We start from the raw sequence: 18,081 nt of genomic DNA on the forward strand, positions 1-18,081 counted from the left end.
GAGCAATATATAAGAACATCAAACATGTAAACATCAAAAGACAAAGATAAGCCAAAAGAATTGCACTGTCCCTTTATGTGCCCTAAGTTGCAATGTCAAGCTATAGTTGGATATTATTCAACCATTTCCTACCCATTGCCTAGAGGTGGGGGTCTTCACTTCCCTGTCTATTCTAGGACTGGAACTGCCTCACGACATCTACAGCTTGAGGATGAGTGGAAAACGGAATGCTAGCCAGATATTCCAAGCAGAGCCTCTGCCAGGAGGACCAGGCGACCATTCCTAGGACAGAGATTGTTCTCACCCATTATCAAAGCTTTCCTCCAGGCTAAAACTGTGGGTCTCTAATGGAATTCTTATTCAATTTTCTTACCCCATTAGGGTACCCAAAATTTTCTTTAATAGAAATCTTAAATTTTTAAAATTTTATTATTATTATACTTTAAGTTGTAGGGTACATGTGCGCAACGTGCAGGTTTGTTACATATGTATACATGTGCCATGTTGGTGTGCTGCACGCATTTAGCATTAAGTATATCTCCTAATGCTATCCCTCCCCCTTCCCCCACCCCACAATAGACCCCGCTGTGTTATGTTCCCCTTCCTGTGTCCATGTGTTCTCATTGTTCAATTCCCACCTATGAGTGAGAACATGTGGTGTTTGGTTTTTTGTCCTTGCTATAGTTTGCTGAGAATGATGGTTTACAGCTTCATCCATGCCCCTAAAAAGGGACATGAACTCATCATTTATTATGGCTGCATAGTATTCCATGGTGCATATGTGCCACATTTTCTTAATCCTGTCTATCTTTGTTGGACGTTTGGGTTGGTTCCAAGTCTTTGCCATTGTGAATACTGCCGCAATGAACATACGTGTGCATGTGTCTTTATAGCAGCATGATTTATAATCCTTTAGGTATATACCCAGTAATGGAATTGCTGGGTCAAATGGTATTTCCAGTTCTAGATCCCTGAGGAATTGCCACACTGACTTCCACAATGGTTGAACTAGTTTACAGTCCCACCAACAGTGTAAAAGTGTTCCTAATTCTCCATATCCTCTCCAGCACCTGTTGTTTCCTGACTTTTTAATGATCTTAAATCTTAAATGCAATAACATAAAGTAAAATAAAGCCTAAGTCCCAACAAGGGGAAATTTTCAGAAAGAATCTGAAAACTTCCCGCGTTTTCTTGTTATGTTGTAAGGAGTACTCCTGTAATTCCCCTATTAAGGATTCAGACAATGGTAGTTAATTCATTCTGCTTCTTCTGAGACTAGGAAACAAATTACAGGGTATGTTATATTGCAAGTGTAGATTATGCAGTCTTCATCAACAGAAACAAAACATGATGGGGGGCGGGGATGGAAATATTTAAGTGAATTTTAATTGAAAAGTCTCGTGGTTTTAACATTAAAAGACATGCCTATAAAATGAGCACCTACAAAAGTCTTCACTAAAATGGTAAAGTGCTCATTTCCAAGTAGTAAAATATTGAAACTTTTTCTTTTCATCGTTGATAGTGATTTATTTAACATTTCAATACTTTATCGTTATTATGATTGTCATTATTTTAGACGAATGCACGGAAGTCAAAGGACTTCCAAATGCACGGAAGTCAAAGGCTACCTTCACCCTGGTAGCCTTGCGAATGTCCACTGCTGCGCGCGGGGCTTTCTGGGGATTGTAGTCCATAGGCCTCCTTGCGCATGCGCCGTGGTACCAGACGCTAGCTGCGGGCGACATTGTTTGGGATGCTGGGGTGAGTCCCGCGTGGACCGCGCCCCTCTCGGAAGCGTAGCCAGGAATAGGGCTGCAGGATGTGCAGCTGTGACCCGTCCCTGTGGACTGAAGTAGGAGGAGTGGAAGAGGGGACTGGTGACCAATGATAAGGCCTCGTGGGTGTGGTAGGCTGGGGAAGTTCAGCGGCCCCTACCTACCCGGGTTGGGATGGGAAGCGCGTGGGCTCGGTTTGGGGAGCAGCCCTGGGTTTGACAAAACGTGCATCTTCACGTTTCGTGACAGCGACTTGCGCTGTGCCACCTTGGGTCGAGGCTTAGGGTCCAGTCTTGGAATGTGCATCTCTGGATGAGGGCAGAGGGGCGTTGGCTCAGAGTTTGGGAGTAATGGCTGGGGCTGTGCCTCCCTGAATGGGATGAGGGATTTGCTTAAGCAGCTTTTCTCTGGAGATAGAGGATGGCTTGGGCTATTCTCGCTCAGTTTGGCGCGGGCGATTCTGGCTCAGCACCCCTAGGTTCTTGGATGGGGAGTTGTCTTGGGTCTGAACTCTGGATTTTAGCAGCTCTGACTCCATTGGGGCATTTCTGACTTCAGGGAAGAGGTTCCGGCTTCTGGCAATAAGGAAACAACTCAGACTGTAATAACTCAGGAGTTTAATATCACCGCATACATTTTGAAAATAACGGTCCCAGGCCTGGTGCGGTGCCTCCCTCCTGTAATCCCAGCACTTTGGGTGGATCACGAGGTCAGGAGATCGAGACCATCCTGGCTAACACGGTGAAACCCTGTCTCTACTAAAAAAAAAAAAAAAAAAAAAATTACAAAAAATTTGCCGGGCATGGTGGCGGGCGCCTGTAGTCCCAGCTACTCCGGAGGCTGAGGTTGGAGAATGGTGTGAACCCGGGAGGCGGAGCTTGCAGTGAGCTGAGATCGCGCCACTGCACTCCAGCCTGGGCAACAGAGCGAGACTCTGTCTCAAAAAAAAAAAAAAAAAGAAAAGAAAAGAAAAGAACTTCCCCAAATTATTAACTCCATTCTCACCTCACATGCTGTGAGCCAGGGAGTACGGAATTTGAGTATTATAAAGCACATGAGCAAAAGTAAGTGTTAAATTACAGTCAACAAATTTGAAATTTCAATGTTCTCTGTATATTTGATAAACTTAGAGATTTAGTGTTAATTATTTTAGGTGTAATGGCAGCTTTTATTACATTTCTGATCGTGTTTCTGAACAATTGCAGTTCCAGATTCAGCTGCACTTTTCCTCTAGGTCTTCATTCGCTGAAGAGGTTGATATGGGCATCTGGTCTCATTCGTGATGTATTCCTCAGATCAGAGTAGTTGTCAGGTTGAGGGATGAGAAAGGCATTTGTGTGAGAGAGCTGTGTGGACTTTGGCAGATAGGGAAAAAACAAGAGTCCTGAGGTGCCACGTGTCCCATGCCTTTGGCTCCCCACCTTTTCCACCCTGCTGTCTGCCCTGAAAGGCCGCCATTGCCTTCTGGCATTGCTTGTCTTTGGCCAATGGGAAGTCTCAACAGGAAGGTTTGGAGAGAGGAAGAAGTGTGAGTTGGAGGATCTTGTCCCCGAGTTCTCTCTCTGCAGGATTGTCACAGATTAGCTGCCCTTCTAAACAACAGGTCATGGTTTTGGTGGTCCCGGCCACACAGTCCTCTCAGTTCCAGGCTCCAGGGACTGCTCCCTCCCCTTACCTCTTAAGGCCCAGGTAGTATAATGGCACCTCCCTGTCACTTCCCAGGATAGAGCCTTATCCACTCTGATTTCCTTACCCCCAGCCAACACCATTGTAAGCCGTCTGTTTATTAAACTCACCTCAAATTTGAATGTGCCATCTGGTTACTGCCATGGCCCATAGTTGACACAGGCAGAGAGTGTCTGAAGCCAGAAATTTAGGAAACCAAACCCTCAACCATATATGTGTGACTGCATGTGTGGAGATGTGTGCTTGAAAATAAACCTGTCCCATTATTGGCTCTGAAGTGAGAACAGGTACTGGAAGTAGAGGGTGAGTTTATGTCTTTGCACGTGCATGTAATGTATAATGTCCAAGCCAATTCTATTTGTGCATTTGTTAATATTAAGAAACACTGATTGAGTGCTTGTTAAATGATAAGATCCTTAGCAAGTACAGTGGATAAAAGACTACGGCTTGTTTTTGTTTGTTTGTTTGTTTGTTTGTTTTTAGGATTTGTAGTTTTTTGACAGGGGAAAGGAAGAGTGTTTCCTTGGTAGGTTTTAACTATTTTCAAATGATGTAATTCATGCTGTATTAATGACTTGAACATTCCTTATTTTGGCCTTTGTTGGAGCCCAAAATAAGAAGTGATTAATGATGTCTCTTAAAGGTAGTAAAAGAGAGAAAGAGTCAAAGGATTTACCCTAAAGACATTTCATATTCTATTAACCTGATTCTATAACCCTGTGAGCTGCAATTCAAAGGGTAGCCAACAGACCAGTGCCAATAAATGATATTGGTCTGTGACCAGATAATTTGAGAACTTAAGTGTAGATGTTTAAAATTTTGTCTTATTGATTAACATAATAATAACAATTGGGCTTTAATTTGCATACCTTCTTAATTTCCTTTTTCCAGTAATTTCTTTTTACTGTATCTTACCAAAATATCAGTCTGTGACAGACTGAAAGTAACAGTAATAATAATAATAAAAACTAGTCTTTTATCACAGATAGTGTGAGAAGCACTATCTCAGAAGGCAGAAACCTGGTTTTTGACTTTTATTTTTTAATCTTTGGAGTTTCCACAGTGCTTAAAGTGGCAACTTTATTCAGTAAGTTTCTCCACAAAGGCGAGAGGCAATTGTGTTTACAGGGTTTATCTGATGGAATCCCAATAAAAAATAGACAGAACACTCAAATGGGGTAATTTGAGAAGAGCTTAATAAAGAGACAATCTATAAAGTTGTAGGCAGGCTGTGGTAATCAACAAAGGGTATGGCAATATTTAAGAGCTAGTGATAGCAGGGTTACTTACTGCCTTTAGGACTGAAGGGCTAAGGGAGGAGGCAGTCGCTAAAACCTGAAGAAAGATTCATTGGATGACAGCTGCCTGATGGTGGCCATGAACTTTGGTCAATGGATATGGAACTTAGCCATTCCACAGCAACCTTTAGGGAAAAACCTGGGGGAATAAATATTCTGACTTCACTCTTGTCCCTTCCCTGGATCTCTTGCTGACTTTCCCCATTGGCTGAACCCAATTGGAATCTAATTGGCAAGGGAATTCACTGATATAAGCAGTACAGGAAGGGGCTTTAGTGTATATGAAGTGGCGAGCTTAGAAGGTCTGTCTATCTACTTTGCTACTTGCTGTCTGAGAGCATGTATAGTTCAGTATACCATGAGCATTTCCAGAGCAGAGGATGTGTCTTATATGTCATAGGTGTGTCATCAATATTTGCAAAAGCAGTGGATAGAATGGCTGCTGGAGAGATAGTTTAGGAAGCCAAGAGTCAAGGTGTAGATGTTTAAAAATTTGCATTATTGATTAACATAATAATAAAAATTGGGATTTAATTTGTATATCTTGGCTAATTGCAAGTTCTTTAGACCACAGGCCTGGCCATACAAGGTCAAGTCTTGCATGTAAAAGTGGAAATAGCAGAAGGCCCCTGTCATCGTGAGATTTCTCTCTTTTTTTTTTCTTTTTTTTTTTGAGACAAAGTCTGTCTCTGTTGCACAGGCTGGAGTGCAGTGGTGCAAGCACAGCTCACTGCAGCCTCTGCCTCCCAGGTTCAAGTGATTGTCCTGCCTCAGCCTCCTGAGTAGCTGGGACTACAGGTGCCCGCCACCAATCCCAGCTAATTTTGTATTTTTAGTAGAGACAGGATTTCACCATGTTGGTCAGGCTGGTCTCGAACTCCTGGCCTCAAGTGATCTACCTGTCTCAGGTTCCCAAATTGCTGGGGATTACAGGCGTGAGCCACTGTGCCCAGCCCTGAGATTGCTGCCTTATTCAGCAATTCTGGAGCCTTTTTTCCAGCATAATACAGATGTAGATTATGTCAGTTCATTCACAAATCTGAGAAAAGGAAAAGAATGTGCAGGTTTTCACCCAAAAGCTTGAGGAGAGAGATAGGAGTTATACAGTGGTCTGAGATTGAGGGACTGGGGACAAATCTAGGGAAGTCTTGAGGAGGTGGGAGTTCAGTCTGTTCAGAACGAGAAGAGACGATATCTAGGGAGAGAAGGAACTGAGAGAAATTTGTACAGATAAGGAAGGAACCAATGTTCATTTATAACTTGTTGAATCCATGATCTCATGGATTCTTTCTTCCTTGCAGTTCTGCTTTTCCAGAATCCTGCCCTTTCCAAAAGGAAGATGGTATGATTAAGTTCCAGGTAAGTTAAGGGGTTCTTTCTCTTTAAATATACTGTTCATTCTGAGGAACCAGACACTTCTGCTTTCTGAAAGGAGGTCAGCATTTTTTGAATGACTACTATGTATTAGGTACTTCATCTTGCTCATAATGACTTTGTGAGGCAGATGGTTTGACTCCCTTTATAGAAGTGAAGAAACAAACTCACAGATTTCAAGATGTCTACTTTGGTGCTACTCTAAGTGTGGTTCATGTAGCAGTACCAGTCCATGAACTGCTTATCACTGCCCCATGAGGGAAAAAGAATCAAGAGTAAGTTCAGAAACTTTTATAGCAATTTGGTGTTGCCGCAGCATCTGAGTGCATGGGCAGCATATACATGACTCTACTCTAAATGTCACTGGTCTCGTTCGATAAGTAACAAGATTTGAATGGGTATCTATTGGTCAGAGTTCAACCAGCAAGGCAGAACCAGTAAGAGATATATATTAAGAGATTTATCTTAAGGAATTGACTTATATGATTATGGAGGCTAACTAGGCAAGTCCAAAATCCACATGGCAGCCCCTCAGGAAGGATGGCCAGAACTCTTAGACACAGACTGAAGCCGCTGTCTATGGGTGGAATTTCTCCACCTCTCAGGGAAGCCTCAGCTCTGCTCATAAGACCTTTTAGTTTTTTGAATCAGACATACTCAGATTAGTTAGAATAATCTCCCTTAAAGTAAACTGATTATGGACTTTAATCACATCTACAAATTATCTTCATAGCAATACCTAGATTAGTGTTTGATTGAATAACTGAGGACTGTAGCTTAGCCAAGTTGTCACATTAAAAAGACCATGACAGTGTGGAGGAAGGATTTTCTTTTAATCATGAACAAAATTAATTATGAAAGTACACAGAAAGAACAAATGGTATTATGAGCCTCCATTTGCAATACCCATCATGCAATTTCAGTGATTAACTTTTTGCCAAAGAGATTTGCTTAATCTCTTTTTCATTTTTTTCTTTCCCAGAGTATTTTAAAGAGACATGTTATTTTACACTGTATTGGTTTTTCTCTGAGCACATCACTTTTGTATAGTACTTTATTATATATGCAACTAAAATGAATGAGCTCACACTTTTATCCTTCTGCCTGGAAACCATCTTGCCCAAGTCCAAGATTCATTAGGTAAATTTTCTATCTTCTAAATTACAGCAACAGTTTACCAAATGTTCACCACTACATCCAGGTCACCATTTTTCCAACCTCCTATAACAGTGTCCTCAATGGTTACGGCCTGGACCTAAAGCAGATGCCATGAATATTTGGTAGCACTCTGCTGGTTTTGGTTAGCTTGGGTGTGCCCTCATAGTGAAGACAGAGGGACAAGAGAGCAAGTGAACGCGTGAGATCTGTCAAGGCCCAGGTTAGAACTGGCACATTTTCACTTCTGCTTCATTTTGATAGCCAGAGTAAGTTACATTGCCAAGTCAAAACTAAAGGGGTAAGAAAACACACTCTGGTCCTTTAGTGGGATTAGTGAGTATGGAAGAGGATATTTCTAAACAGCAATCTAATTTACCACATTCTCCATGTATTTCAGTATATATTTCCTAAAATATTGACTAATGAGATAATCAATAATTATTTGGTATTATCTAATACCCAGGCAATAACCAAATTTCCCTGATTATCTCAGAAAATTTTTTAACCATTGGTTTGTTCAAATGGGATCTTACCAAGGTCTATACTATCATATAGTTGGCTGTTGTGTCTCATAATCTCTTTTAATCTAGAGAAATTTGCCCCTATACTTTATTCTCTCCTGCTATTGACTTGTTGTAGAAACCAAGTTTGGTGTCCTGTGTTCTTTCCTATGTTTGGAATGTATTTGTTTGCTTCCTTTTCTTATCTTTCAATGTGTTATCTATCCACAGTATTTCTTGTAAGTGGAAGCACCAGATGCTTGAATAGATTCAGGTTAAAGGTTTTACAAGAATACTTCATAGATGGTTATACAAGAATACTTAAGACAGGAAAAGATTTATAGATTTTTGCAAGTGTTTATTCGTTGATAAATTTGGTTTCTTAATATTTTGGGGCTCTCCTTGTATCTGCATCCTATGACAATCGCTGCTTAGGCTTCCTACAAGGCATCCATCCAGCTACAACGGTGGTGGAGAAATGAGTGTTTTGTTTTCCCAGGCTCTATAGTTGAGGCAGAGAAGGGAGAATGGGGCATAGGCTGGGTGAACCTCTATCCCTAACCCCTTCTCCCTACATTTGAACACCCCAAGTAGACTTCAGGGTATCTGTATTTCCTCAATGATTAACTCAAATTCGATTTTATTGCCTCCCACAGAAGAAGGTATACAGTAGTGTTACTGAGAGAGTGACGCTATTAGGACAGCCGTGCTGACTCCCCTAGATTTTGATTTTAATCATTGTCAGATTTGGGTAATTGGACAATTGTTAGGAACATATTCTTTGTGACGTCCTTTGTAACCGCTTACAACTTTCCTTTGAAAGCTCTGCATTATTTAGAGATGCGGAGTCTATTGAGAGAACATATCTGTAAATACTTAACTCTGAGCAGTGTGATATATGCAGCGATAGAAATATTTTATGTAAAAATTGGTTTCTTGATTAGGAGATGGTTATTAATATCAGATTATTCCCCACATCCTTTTGTTTTGAGAAATTTCAAATTATGAGGAAAATGAAAGAATAGCATAATGTGTAATATTCACCTAGATTCACCAATTGTTGACAATCACCCACAAACATATGCATAATATACGTATATACACACATATCTATATTGTATTTTGATGACCCAGTTAGGGATAAATTGCAGGCATTATTATAATTCATCCCTAAATATTTCAGCTTGTATCTCCTAAGAGTAAGAGCATTTTCCTACATTTCCACATTACTGCTAACATACTCAAGAAATTTCACATTGATACCACTATTTTTTAATACCAAGTTGATATCCAAGTGTTCTTAATTATCCTAATAATCTCCCTTTTCTCTATTGTGTTTTTTGAATCTAGGAGCCAGGCTTTTAGTTACCCTGTCTTCTTAGTTCCTTTTAACATGATAAAAATAGATTAATCTGCCATGAAAAAGTGAAAATACCAAATCTTGGTGTGTGATGAGAAATGAAATCATGGAACAGTACTAGACTTGTGTATCAGCACAACACCTTAGTATAGATTTATATGTGATTATTTCCTGGGCTGTATTTTATAATTTGATTAATATTGTCCTTTGGGAATCCCTGATCCAATAGGATTAATATCCTTGTGAGAGATCCTCAACAGAGCTTGCTCTCATTCTCCCTCTGCCATGTAAGGACACAGTGAGAGGACAGCTGTCTACAAGCCAAGAGAAGAAACCTGAATGAAACCTATCTTGGTGGTACTTGATCTTAGACTTTCCAACCTCCAGAACAGTAAGAAGATAGTTTATTTTGTTTAACCTAATCAGACTGTGGTATTTTATTAAGGCAGCCCAAACAGACTAAGACCAGTCATTTGCGTGGATGATTGACGTGGCATGTGGTTGATGTTTTAGGAAAGGGTGACATTCAACGACATAGCTGTTGTCTTCACCAAGGAAGAGCTTGCTCTATTGGATAAAACCCAGATAAACCTGTACCAAGATGTGATGCTGGAAAACTTCAGGAACCTCATCTCAGTGGGTGAGTAACTGAGCATCAGACCACTGGACCTGTGTCCTGAAATCGTCGTTTCATACCAGATAGAAAACTCCAGTTAGATCACAAAGAGAAACTTTGACTACTGGAAAGAAAACTCCTAAGAGATGCATGTGCAGGTTAGAACCCTGCAGTTAATGAGTTTTTACAGATCAGCGTGAGGATCTGGCCCCTTGTGATGGGTTTGTGAGGGAGCTCTCCCCAAATCTCATACCCCTGGCCTGTGGGCATTCAATGCAGTTAGTAATCACTCCCTCCCCTAATCACACATGTAGGCTCTCATTCTTTCCTTGTATTTCTCAGAATGAGACTTATAAAATTCACACATCACCAAGAGCCTTGATCTATGGGTTGCTTCTGCAGAAAAATCAATGTTTATCCAATGTTTTGGATAAACCAGTGTTAAAGGAACCAAGGGAGAACTTTGGTTTGGTTGGCAGTTACAATAGCCAACACTTACTTGTACGTAGTAAGTGTAATCTAAGTGTTGGCTTATTTGATTACTTTTTGATAAATATCTAACCTCGTTTTCATTTCTCAGAGGTTCATATACAGTTATGTGTTACCTAAGTTTAGTTTATGAGATAGAGATATGGTTTGGCTATATCCCTACCCAAGTCTCATCTTGAATTGTAGCTCCCATAATTCCCACAAGTTGTAGGAGGGGCCTGGTAGGAGGTAACTGAATCATGGGGCAGGGGTCTTTCTCGTGCTGTTCTTATGAGAGTGACTACGTCTCATGAGATTTGATGGTTTTATAAATTGGTGTTCCCCTCCACAGGCTTTCTCTTTGCCTGCCGCCATGTAGGATGTCCCTTTGCTCTTCCTTCACCTTCTGCCATGATTGTGAGGCCTCCACAGCCACATGGAACTATGAGTCAATTAAACCTCTTTCCTTTATATATTACCCAGTCTTGGGAATGTCTTTATTAGCAACATGAGAATGGACTAATACAGATAGTTACTGTTATCATCCCCCTTTTATGGACGTATTACTCTGTTTTCACACTGCTGATAAAGACATACACGAGACTGGGCAATTTACAATAGATAGAGATGTATTGGACTTACAGTTCCACATCCCTGGGGAGGCCTCATAGTCATGGTGCAAGGTGAAAGGCACGTCTCACATGGTGGTAGACAAGAGAAGAGAGTTTTTGCAGGGAAACTACCCCCCCCTTTTTTTTTTGAGTCTGGCTCTGTAGCCAGGCTGCAGTACAGTGGTGCTATCTTGGCTCACTGCAACCTCCAACTACCAAGTTCAGGCAATTCTCCTGCCTTAGCCAACCCAGTATCTGGGAATACAGGCATGCGCCACCATGCCCAGCTAATTTTTGTATTTTTTAGTAGAGACGGGGTTTCACCATGTTGGCCAGGATTGTCTCAATCTCTTGACCTCCTGATCAACCCACTTTGGCCTCCCAAAGTGCTGGGATTACAGGTGTGAGCCACTGCGCCCATTCAGAATCTCCCTTTTAAAAACCATCAGATCTCATGAGACTCATTCACTATCATGAGAATAACACAGGAAAGACCCACCCCCATAATTCAATCGCCCCCTACCCGGTTCCTCCCATGACACATGGGAATTGTGGGAGTTACAATTCAAGATGAGATTTGAGTGGGGACACAGCCAAACCATATTATCCCACCCCAGACCCTCCCAAATCTTATGTCCTTACATTTCAAACCAATCTTGCCTCCCAACAGTCCCACAAAGTCTTAACTCATTTCAGCATTAACTCAAAAGTACACAGTCCAGTGTCTCATCTGAGACAAGCCAAGTCTCTTCCATCTATGAGCCTGTAAAATAAAAAAAACAATGTATTTACTTCCTAGATACAGTGCAGGTACAGGCATTGTGTAAATGCAGCTGTTCCAAATGGGAGAACTTGGCCAAAACAAAGGGGCTACAGGCCCCATGCAAGTCTGAAATCCAACGGGGCAGTCAAATCTTAAAGCTCGATAGTGATCTCCTTTGACTCCATGTCTTGCATCCTGGTCACCCTGATGTGACAGATAGGTTTCCATGGTCTTGGGCAGCTCCATCCCTGTGGCTCTGCAGAGTATAGTCTCCCTTCCGGCTGCTTTTGTGGGCTGGTGTTGAGTGTTTGTGGCTTTTCCAGGCACACGGTGCAAGCTGTCGGATCTAGCATTCTGTGGTCTGAAGGACAGTGGCCCTCGTCTCACAGCTCCACTAGGTAGTGCCCTGGTAGGGACTCTGTGTGGGGGCTGTGACATGTGGGAATTATGGGACATGACACGTGGGAATTATGGGAGTTACAATTCAAGAAGAGATTTGGGTGGGGACACAGCCAAACCATATCAACGGATGAAACAACTGAGTCACAGAATTCATAACTTGCCCATGATCACACAGCTTATAATAAGAACTAGGACTTGAGCCCTCCTAATCTTGCCCTAGGTCCTGTGTTTTTAATAAATAACCTCGTGAAACCAAAGGGTAATCTGTAAACACAGGACCTTCTACATAAATCTGCATATCTCTGCAGTTGTTTCTCAGACTGCAGGATAAAACCCTCTTGGTGAGTCCTGAAATCAAATTACTGTGTCATAACTAGCAATTTTTAAAAAGCAAAATAGATTAATAGAACAGAAAACAAAAGAATTTATCAAAGTTCATTGCACATCGTATGTAAGTATCAGCTGATAAAACTTCTGTCTTAGTGAGCAGTCTGTGTTGATGTTCGTGCCTATTCCTACTGAATCACAGTGCTGATTTTATTGTGGGTTACAATCAGAACAATTGGGAAACCACTGCTTAAAGCCCATTTGGGGCTGCTCATGGTCTCCCTTTCCCTGATACTATCTTATAAACTAAAGTCACTTTCAATAAAACAACCCAGAAAGGACCTTAAACCAGAAGCAGTATCCAGTGGGACTTGACCATGATATGCATGCCATTATGAAATCCATCATAGGGTCCCAAAAATATGATCATCCTCTTCTGCCTCAGCCCCCGGTTTGTTATATACCACAATCTTGCTTCCCTGGGTGCCAGGCCATTGACAATCCACAGTATCTGTTCCCCATTCTCATAGTCATGGCTGTTTGAGATTCTGCAATAACTTAAAAGGTCAGAACTTAAGGAAATGGATTATAGGATCTGAGTGGTCTCTATCTTTTCACGAAGACAAAGAACTTCGGGGAACATAAAAAGGCTGTCTCTTAGAGCTTGTCTGAGAGGTTTACATATGCATCCCCGCACAATGCCAGGACCATGTTTCACAGTGTTTATCCCTATTTCAATCCCCATTGCCTTTTTATCCCCATCCCCTTAAGGCTCACCATGTACAGTTGTGCAGTTTGTACACAAACATACATGATAGTCCTCCATATGACAGTGATGTGAAGGAAGGGAAGCCATCAGGAGATAGAACCTGTTTGTTTCTGAAACTTCTTGTGACCCTTTGTGTCCCTTACTCTGCCCAACATATGAAAAACACTCCATCAATATGTATTATTTCTATACACACAAACACTACACAAAATGGGAGCCTTTCCCATACCTTTTGTAGCAAGATTATTAAAGTCTTTTTATTGACTACTCTTATAGCGGGGAGGTGAATTTCTTCCTTCATAAATTTTTCCTAAGATTTCCTTTTATTCTTTTTTGCTGTGTGGGGGTTGAAAGGTCTTGCTCTGTCACCCAGGCTGGAATACACTGGCACAATCTTGGATCACTGCAGCCTCTGCGTCCCAGGATTAAGCAATCTTCCAACCTCAGATTTCCAAGTAGCTGGGATCATAGGCAAAACCGAGACAATTTTTAATTTTTTTGTAGAGATGCGATCTCACCGTACTGCCCAGCCTGGTCTTAATCTCCTGAACTTGAGTGACCCTCCCACCTCAGCCTCTGAAAGTGTTGCTATGACAAGCATAAGCCACTGCACCTGGCCAAGATTTCTCTTAATTTCCCTACAATACTTGATTTCTAATTGGCAGCTCACAGGTTAGAATTATTGTTGCTCTAACTGTTTCACATGTCAATGGGAGCCAGGGACAACTTCCCACCCCATCATAATATTTCATTTTCTCAAAACCTCTGGACAGGTTATTCACAAATTCTCTTTCTTCTCATGGGAGACGGGATTAAAAAAACATTTTGAATCTTCAGGAAAAGGGGTTAAATTGCCTTTCTCAAGAAGTGCTTCATTGCTGGCAGATTTGGAAACAAAGGATCCGGGATTTAAGTGTGAGTCAGGATTATATCATGAACCTTCAAGAACAGTGTTCCCCACATTTAGAAGATGTTTACCTCTGTGAAGAGTGGGCAGGCATGTCTCTTCAGATTTCTGAAAACAAAAACTATGGAGTAAATGCCATTATCAAAAATCGAGATATCACAGCATGGCAAAGCCTGACACAGGTTCTTACCCCAGAATCTTGGAAGAAAGCCAACATAATGACCGAGCCCCAGAAATCTCAGGGAAGATATAAGGGAATTTACGTGGAAAAGAAATTGTACAGACGTGCTTGGCATGATGACAGCCTCAATTGGACCTCACGTGATCATCATGAGTCCCAAGAATGTAAAGGAGAGGACCCTGGTAGACACCCCAACTGTGGGAAAAACTTGAGTATGAAATCAACAGTTGAACAACATGATGTGGCCCATGCTTTACCACAGCCTTTCACATGTAATAACTGTGGGGTGGCCTTTGCAGATGATACAGATCCTCGTGTCCATCACAGCACTCACCTAGGAGAAAAATCTTATAAATGTGACCAGTATGGAAAGAACTTAAGTCGGAGCCAATATCTTATCATTCATTGTAAAAGCCACTCAGAAGAGACTCCCTATGAATTCCACGAATGGCCTACAGGCTGCTAACAGAGCTCAGACTTTCCCAGATGTCAGAAAGTCCCCTCAGGAGACAATCCCTACAAATGTAAAGAATGTGGCAAGGGCTTCAGGTGCAACTCCTCCCTTCACAACCATCATCGAGTCCACAAAGGGGAGATGCCCTACAAATGCGACTTATGTGGGAAAGCGTTTGGATTTAGGTCACTTCTTTGTATTCATCAGGGAGTACACACAGGGAAAAAGCCCTACAAATGGTGAAGAGTGTGGGAAGGGCTTTGAACAGTACTCCAAACTTCTTATGCATCAGAGAGTCCACACTGGAGAGAAGCCCTACAAATCCAGTGAGTGTGGCAAGTGTTTTAGTTCAAGCTCCGTTCTTCAAGTCCACTGGAGGTTTCACACAGAGGGGAAACCTTATAAGTGTGGTGAGTGTGGAAAGGGCTTCAGCCAAAGTACACAGCTTCACATTCACCAGAGAGTCCACACAGGGGAGAAACCATACAAATGCAATGTGTGTGGAAAGGATTTTGCTTATAGCTCTGTTCTTCACACCCATCAGAGAGTTCACACTGGAGAAAAACCATATAAATGTGAAGTGTGTGGAAAGTGCTTTAGTTACAGTTCATATTTTCACTTCCATCAGAGTGATCACACCAGAGAGAAACTATATAAATGTGATGAGTGTGGTAAAGGCTTCAGCCGGAATTCAGATCTTCATGTTCATCTCAGAGTCCACACAGGACAGAGGCCCTATAAGTGTAAGGCATGTGGTAAGGGCTTCAGTCGTAATTCACACCTCCTTGCCCAACAGAGAGTGCATATATATGAGACACAGTACACACATTGTGAGCATGGCAAAGACCTTCTGACTCATCAAAGACTACATGAGCAGACAGAAACATTATAAACGTAGTAGGTCAGGGTTAAATTAGGAAAACAGAAGCCACACTGTATTCCAGATAATAGAAGCTTACTCAGCCTGTGGGAGGGCTGGGGGAGCAAAAGACAGGGACAATGCCATCGACAATGTCAGCCCGCAGCACTGGGGTGTGCCAGGCAATTATTGTGGATTTCAAGAACTTTTGTATGCTACAATGGCAAAGTAGGTTACTCTTGACAAATGGGTGGTTTGTGGTAGTGTTTGTAGTTAGAGGTCAAATTTCCATTAAAGGATGTATCCAGGAAAAAAATTCTAATTGGGATGATTATGGTAAGGTCTTCAGTTTAGCCAAAGTCCCTAGATTTTTTTTAGTGCCCAACGGAAAAATATTCTCTGTATGAAGAACATTCAAAAGTGTGCTCAGAAATGAAACCAATGCTCTTACTATGAAAGAATATTAGTACTCAGGTTTTCTATGAGATTCTCTGCACAGGCAAGAAGCTTTGCAGAAGTGACATTTGAAGGATGCGGCAAAGGCAGTGCTGTATTAATCACACTGGTTCCATTTCCTTGCAAATAAGAAGACTCTATTCCTCAGTAACTCTTGCAGTTAAGAGTGTGCCCATGTTTGAGTTCTAGCCAATGGAGTGTGAGCAAAAGTGATACAAGCCACTTTCAGGTCTAGCCTTTATAAACATCCTCAGGCTTCTCTATCCCTGCCAAGGTGATCTTGGAGGCTGCTTATTCCAGACTGGGTCGATAGAAGGTCGCTATCTTATCTGTGTTGGATTTCTTTTTAGAGTAAGAAATAAAAATTCATTGTGTCTCACCACTGAGATTTTTAGTGGTTTAATTTTTACTGCAGCATTGCCTAGGCCATCCTGACTAGCATGGAGGGATTTTATAGTAATATGTTTCATTGTCATTGGAGTCCACATACAGAAGCAACATTGTAATTTAGAGTTCAAAGCTTTTAAGTCTTTAAGACTTGAAGTGGCAGTGCAACCATCTAAAATGGTATGGATGGGACTTCTCCAGTGATAACCTTCATTCTTTGGTGTGTACACCAAAAAGAAATGTTCAAGATGATATAGCTGTGGTAAAACTTTACTGAAAAGTACAACCCACAGACGTAAGAAATCTCATACAATAGAGAAACTGTAGTGTGGGAGCTGAATAAATTTGTCAGCTCACACATTAAATGCGATTAAAAATTAACTAGAATAGGTGTTCTGTGGTTAGTCTTAATAAAATTAATTGAATAAAGCTAACATTTACTAAAGTGAGCAATAACATGTAAAAAACCAACAGTGTTCATTTCAGACTGATGCAGTCTTCTTCTCAGTAGACTTGTATAATAATGGGTTTTTAAAGGGTGCTCTTTCTGTCAGCTTCCTCCCAAAATTGTCATTTAATTGGGGATAACAGATGAATTCGAGAGGCGATCTCTTTACTCTTTTTTTTTTTTTTTTTTTTGGAAACACGGTATTGCTCTGTCACCCAGGTGGCTGGAGTGCAGTGGCCTGATCATGGCTCACTGCTGAAGCCTTGAACTCCTGGGCTCAAGTGATCCTCCTGCCTCAGCCTCCTGAGTAGCTGGGACTACAGGCATATACCACCATGTTCAGCTATAGTTTTCTTTAAAAAATTTACTTGTAGAGATGGGGTCTTGCTTTATTTCCCAGGTTAGTCTCATTCTGGTTTCAAGTGATCTTCCTACCTCAGCTTCCCAAAGTGCAGGGATTACAAGTGTGGGCCACTGCACTCAGCCCACAATGTCTTTTATTTTTTCTTCAAAAACAATGTCCTTTTTTGTTTTAATTGACTTATAGGTTTCTTCATTTGGATCATGGTTTATTCCTAGTTTTTCCTTCATTACATTTTCCTGCCAGTTATAGTTTGTAAATAGAATAGCCAGTCAAGTGCAAATAAAACCGTCCCTGAAGTGTCATTTTCTTACTGATCAGATGGATAAGAGTGAAGTATTTTAAAAATTCTATGTCAGTAGAAATGAGGAAATGAGTGTTCTTACATAAGTTGGTGGGGAAAAAAAACGGGTACAAAGTTGCTGGAGAGGATCTTGTCTATATATATCAGATGTACAATTTGCATTGTCTTTGAGCCAATGATCCTCCTTCTCAGAATGTATTTTTAGGATGTAATTACATGAGTGGAAAAATATGGTTTCAGAAAGAAATATATTCTAAGAATTTTGCAATGAGAAGACCGTAAACAACCTGAAGCTTCATGTGTAAGAGATTAAGTAAATTAAGGCATCCCATATAATGGAATAACATGACTCCATCAACAATGATCTAGATCTATAAACATGTCCACATATTATTGTCCATGTCCACTACATACTCCAGTCTTCCTACGCAAACAGAAGGTTAGAGAAAAAATCTGGGATACACATTATCCCAGGAAGCTTTTGGGGTTTACAATGGGTGCTACATTCCCTCATGACAGACTCAGCCCTCAGCCTTGGTGGAGGTGTCCCAGACAATCCTCCAGTTTGGTCAGGAGCAGCCCTTGCATATCACATTAAGGTTTTTAAATATATGATG

General features: G+C 41.2%; 1 pseudogene; it reads left to right on the top strand.

Annotated features, from left to right (window-relative positions):
• The first annotated feature begins 1,693 nt into the window (after positions 1-1,693).
• LOC129054820 (zinc finger protein 285-like) lies at positions 1,694-16,993 on the top strand (annotated as a pseudogene).
• Positions 16,994-18,081: the final 1,088 nt, after the last annotated feature.

Source organism: Pongo abelii, chromosome 16 (genome assembly GCF_028885655.2).
Source record: "Pongo abelii isolate AG06213 chromosome 16, NHGRI_mPonAbe1-v2.0_pri, whole genome shotgun sequence".
NCBI classification, from domain to species: domain Eukaryota; kingdom Metazoa; phylum Chordata; class Mammalia; order Primates; family Hominidae; genus Pongo; species Pongo abelii.